Below are 6,499 nucleotides of genomic sequence, written 5' to 3' on the forward strand. Positions count from 1 at the left end.
TGGATCGTCCTGGCCGATCCTGCGATCGTCCAGGACGATATGATCGTATCAATCATCCTTAATTACTCCCTTGATTTCCTGATCAATTAAGGCATAATTTGTGAATATCGTCCAGGCCAATCAATGATTGTCCTGGCCGATAATTTAAAAATACAGTATACCTTAATTGTCTATGGCGGCAACTTCTTTCTGTTTTGAGCTAATTGTCTTGGCCGATACACGTATCGTCCAGGCCGATATGTTAATGAAGGCTGCCCTAATTAAGAATATTGATTAGAGTCTCTATTTTGAACTCGATCGTCCAGGACGATCCAAGGGATCGGCCTGGCCGATGTGAGCAAAAACAGAGATTCTAAATCTCTCAAGTGTGTGTGTGTTGGGTTACTTAGTATCAGTCTTTTTGACCATTACAAAAGACTAAAAAAGTGAAAAAACAAAAGTACAGACTGACTCAACCCTAAACCTTTGCAATCCTGAACTGGCTTCTTCTTGATCGTCCGATCTTCGATTCCTAAAAAGTTAGAAGAAACAAGCAGTCCAAGAGAAATAGTGTTTGTCAATCATCAAAACATAAGCCATGAAATTATATTTGCAACAATTTAAAATTTAACCTTCTTGGATTTAAAGTTAGGAACTGATTAATGATTCATAGAAAGTTGATTTTAATTTTTTTAAAAATAATTTTTTAACCACAAAAAATAAAGCTTGCAGTATGTAAATAAGTAGCATAAATAAAAAAACATAAAGGTTTATAGTGGTTCAATCAAACACAACCAACATCGACTTTCTGAAGCCTCCCACTTTAGGTATTACACTATTACCAAAGTGATTCTCCTTTTGCTCCCATAGCAAGGCGGAGAAGTCTTTTCAAAACTCTCTTCTACCAAGCCTCAGTGCGGTAGAGAACTGTCATCCTTTCACACCCTCCAAGTGTAGGCATAGAACCTTCAGCTGTTCACACTCTCCAAGTGTTAGTAGAGAACTGGATCTTCTTAAAAGATCTTCACATGAGCAATCTATAACGACAAGAAAAAGAGTGAAGACACAAAACGCTCACAAAGATCCTTACCTTTGAGTAACATTGTGAATCCCTCATATCCCTCTCACTTGATCTCTCACACTTCAGTCTCACAATCTTCCCCAAACACTCACACTCAACGATCCCTCTCAAGAGAATTTCATAACATTCACACAACATGATATGCATTCATCTCATTCAATTAACCGTAAGGTGGAACCCAAATTTACTTTGATTCCTAAATCTAACCTCTGAATAACTATGTAGGAGTACTCTCATAAAAGGACTAGTGGAAGTATGTGATACCTAAATAGTGGATGTTTAAGGGACATAACTAAGTGATTTGAAGCAGTTTATCACACTAGAGGCCATATCAGGAGGCAAGGTAATATTTAGAGATAACACCACTAGAAAAGTGGCAGACTCAAGTATAATTGGCACCTCCAAGAACTTCATGATTGAGAATATATTATTAATTGATGCTTTAAAGCATAATCTATTAAGTATTAGTCAACTATATGATAAAGGCTTTAATATAAACTTCTTTCTAATAAATGCATAATTAACTAAATAAAAACTTTTGTTAAAAGGAAAAGAAATGAATAATATTTACATGTTATGCTTAAATTGCTTTGAATATTCAAATTCCTTGTGCTTAAAAACTATAATTGAAGAATCTTGTCTATGATATAGGAGACTATGACATGCTAGCTTGAAGAATCTTAGGAAAATCACTCAAAAAAGTCTAATTAGAGGCCTATCTAAGTTAGCCTTCACTAAGGACCACCTATGTGATGCTTCCAACAAAAAAAATAAGTTAGGTTTTCATTTCATTCAATAAAAGTCATAACACATCTAGGACACTAGAAATCCTCTATATGTGTAAGTGCTCTTATGGCACTAGAAAGTTTGTTAGGGATGTTAAGCCCTTATGAACTGGCCCAAGGCTAACAAAGAGATAGGTGAATTGGAGAACTTTAAAACCAAATATAAAACTCAAACCAAAATCACCACAAAAATCAAAGTGCGGAAATTAAATGGGGAAGTAATAAAGAAAGAACACACCGGATTTATAGTGGTTCGGTCAAACCTTGACCTACGTCCACTCCTTGGAGGCACCCACCAAGTATTGCACTAAAATAAGAGTCTCTCCTTTAGCCCCCATAGCTAGGCGGAGAAGCCCTTACAAAATCACTTCCACATTCCCCGGTACATCGGAGTCGCCGGGTCCTTTGACACCAAAGTGAACTTCTTCTTTAGTGAACTCCCCACGAGATAAGCCTTGAATCCGACGGTATTAAGATGCAATCCTGCCGGAGCAACCGTATGGAATCCCCTCCACACTCCCTTGAGTCCCCCCTCACAGAATCTTCTCCCTCTCAGACTTAACCCGTTCCTCACTCCCTTTCAAGCTCTCTCTTCAAGTCTCCCCCATAAGAATGAAGCTACAATGACTGCCAAAGACACTTACAAAAGTGCCTTGACAAAGCTTAAATAGAAGTTCTAAAAATGAGATCAATAATGAAAGTTTTCGACATTATCGTCCAGGACGATAGGCATATCATTATGTACGATCAGTTCAAATTCAGCTCATCAGCCCGAGATGATTTGGGACTATCAGAAGAAAATTGGTTACATCCTCCTGGCCGATCTCAAGATCGTCCCGGATGATTAGTTTAAAATTGATTTCAATCGTCCTGATCATTGCCCTGAATAGATTCTGGCTGATGTAAATCGTCCAGGAAATCATCCTGGCCGATCCTATGATCGTCCCAGATGATGTGATCGTATGAATCAGCCATTAATATTTTCCAAAGATACCAGATCAATTTAGGCATAATTGAGTTAGATCATCCTGACCGATTTCCTAAAATAATGAATACCTAATCTGATCATGGTGGTTGATTATTTCTAAATTGACCTTATCGTCCTGGCCGATACAAGTATCATCCAGTCCGATTAACATATGACGGCTTCCTTAATGAGGATGCCCTAATTAGAGTTTCTTCGTTTGGACCAATCATCCAGGCCGATATAAATATCGTTCGGGAAAATGTTACAAAAAAAAAAAATCTTTAAGGAACAACAGAAAAATCTTCCAAGCTACAAAACACCAGAAGCCACACCAAATACAATAGACTCAAGAAGGGGAAAAAAATGTACAAACTGACTCAGACCTAGTCTACTCAATCTTGAGCTGATTCCAAATTGCAATCCGATCGTATGAACCTGAAATGTCAGTACATAAGGCAGTCGTAGAGAAATAAAAATGTTTGTTATCATTAAATTCATAAACCATTGATCCGCAACAATCTCCCCCTTTTTGATGATGGCAAATAAATTAATTTGAATTAAAAAAAAAAACCAATTTCTCCTAATCTCCCCCTCACTAGAATAAACCCTTTTAAAAAATAGGGGAGATAAAAAATATTTTTGTTGTTTTTAATTTTTTGAAAAAAAAGGATACAAATTCAACATTACGTTATCCCCCTTTGACATTATCAAAAAGAGAGGAGGCACAAAAAAAAAATAAATAAAAGGAAAAAAATGTTCCCTAATCTAGTGAAAAAGAAAATATTATTAAAATGAGAAAGTTACCTCTTAGTTTTAATAAAAAATTTAGTAGAATTGGATTGACAACGCATATCCCAGTAAAGGTTAGAAATTCAGAATTTGATAATTCAAACTCAAGTTCTTTAAAAAGGCTCAAAAACTTTTTAATTAATTATCTAAATCATGAAATAAATTAGAGATAGAAATAATCATTTTTCAAAAACTCCTTCCATAAAATATATCTAATAGAAGATTAATGCACGAATTGTTGAATCAAGAATCAAGATTTTCAAACTCAAGTATAAAAAGTATCAAGGATTTTCTTAAGCTTTTAGGAAGTACAAGAATGGTAAGCATTAAATTTTGTAGACTCATTTTATGCCTCTTGACAATTTGTTGGTGCACTGCGCATCTTTTAATTTTTGATACACTTTTATGTATATTTTTTAATTTGGCGTCATTGCACATCTTTTATTTTTGGCATCATTGGCCAATTTTTTAATATGCTACCTTTCTAAAGTCTTAAAAACAAAAGTAAACCCATCCTATTGATAAAGCGAATTCTTGATTAAGAAAATTATGAGTTAGATTCAACAACTTGTAAAAGATCCTTATGCGATAAATAAAATATAGGGAGATAAAATAATTTAGTTTCAAAGAGTAATTTAAAAGATGAAAAATATTTTAAATCAAAAGTAGAATAACCTCTTTTAGGAAATAGAGATTGAGAGTCAAAAATATGAGTTTCCTTCTTTTGACTGTTTTAGAGAAGTCAAACACAACTTACCAAAGATTTCAAGAAAAAATAGGAAGTAGATTTTTTTTTTTTAGAAAAGTGAATGTGTGTGTTGATCAGGAAAAAAACTTTCACGAAAATAAAAATTTTAAAGAATAAACAAAAGAAAAACACAAAATAAAAATAAAAAACATAAAAACAAAAACACAACACAAAAACATGAAATTCTTTTAACCATTATCTCTCTCTTGGTCCGATGCTTCAGAAACCAGATCTGCCCATGAGATTTTTTTCCTTTCATTAATTCCCCAGTTTAAATTTTGCTTCGCCTTGCCCTTTTCTTTTGTAGGAAGAATTTTTAAGTTAGGGAACTGATTTTTCATTTGTCTAGGCTTCCTACATCAAAAGAAAATAACATCAGAAGGAATATGAACATCCTTACCATTTTTACCTTTTTTCCAATTTTGCTTATGCTTTGGTGAGCTTTGTGATTTGCTTGATAAGTCATTGCATTCGTCACCAACTAAGCTATCTCTTTCTTTATATTCAGCTTTTAGAACAATCATTTCACCTGCATCCAAAAATCTTTGACCCAAACTTTGCTCATAGGCAATGAGTGAGCCAATCAAATTATCAATAAAATAATCATTCAAATCTTTTGATTCACAAATAACAACAACTTTGGCATCAAAATTTTCAAATAAATAGCGAAGAATTTTGTTAACTTTTTCAAAATTGGAAAATTCTTTTCCTAAGACACGCAATGATGTTACAATTTGAATGAACCTAGTATACATGTCTAAGATTGATTCAAAAGGTTTCATGAAAAACAGTTCAAAATCATACAAGAACATATTCAACTTGGATTGCTTGATTTCACTAGTGCCTTTGTATATGGTGTGTAGTTTATCCCAAACTTTCTTACCAGTAGTGCATGTGGATACTAACATGAAATCTTCAGAATTTAAAGCACAGAAAAAGCAATTTAAAGATTTTGCATTTAATTGAGCATTCACTTGTTCTTCCCTATTCCATTGATTAAAAGGAATATCAATTTTAACTCCATTAACAATACGTGATGGTGATGAATAACCAATTAAAATCATATGCCACATGCAAAAATCAATCGATTGCAAGAAAGTAGTCATGCAAATTTTCTAAAAATCAAATGACATATTTTAGAATAAAGGTGGTCTGGTGATTGAATAAACTTTCGCAACATTACGATTCCCAAAATTAGCCATGGATCAAAATTCAAAAAGTTTTCAAACTTAGTTTTTATGAATCACGCTCTGATACCACTTGTAAGTGCTCTGATGGCACTAGAAAGTTCGTTAGGGATGTTAAGCCCTTATGAACTGGCCCAAGGTTAACAAAGAGAGAGGTGAATTGGATAACTTTAAAACTAAAGATAAAACTCAAACCAAAATAACCACAGAAATCAAAATGCGGAAATTAAATGCGGAAGTAATAAGGAAAGAACACATCGGATTTATAGTGGTTCGGTCAAACCTTGACCTACGTCCACTCCTTAGAGGCACCCTCTAAGTATTGCACTAAAATAAGTGTCTCTCCTTTAGCCACCACAGCTAGGCGGAGAAGTCCTTACAAAATCACTTCCACCTTCCCTGGTGCAACGGAGTCGTCGGGTCCTTTGACACCAAAGTGAACTTCTTCTTTGGTGAACTTCCCTCGAGGCAAGCCTTGAATCTGACGGTATTAAGATGCAAGCCTGCCGGAGCAACCGTGTGGAATCCCCTCCACACTCCCTTGAGTCCCCCCTCACAAGATCTTCTCCCTCTCAGACTTCACCCGTTCCTCACTCCCTTTCAAGCTCTCTCTTTAAGTCTCCCCCACAAGAATGAAGTTACAATGGCTGCCAAATACACTTACAAAAGTGCCTTGACAAAGCTTAAATAGAAGCTCTCAAAATGAGCTCATTAATGCAAGTTGCCGACATTATCATCCAGGATGATAGACATATCATCCAGGATGATAGACATATCATCCTGTACGATCAGTTCAAATTCAGCTCATCAGCCCGAGACGATTTGGGACGATCAGAAGAAAATTGGTTACATCATCCTGGCCGATCTCAAGATCGTCCTAGACGATTAGTTTAAAACCGATTTAAATCATCCTGATCATCGCCCTGAATAGATTCTGGCTGATGTAAATCATCCAGGAAATCA

This window comes from Dendrobium catenatum, unplaced genomic scaffold (assembly GCF_001605985.2).
Source record: "Dendrobium catenatum unplaced genomic scaffold, ASM160598v2 fragScaff_scaffold_621, whole genome shotgun sequence".
NCBI lineage: Eukaryota > Viridiplantae > Streptophyta > Magnoliopsida > Asparagales > Orchidaceae > Dendrobium > Dendrobium catenatum.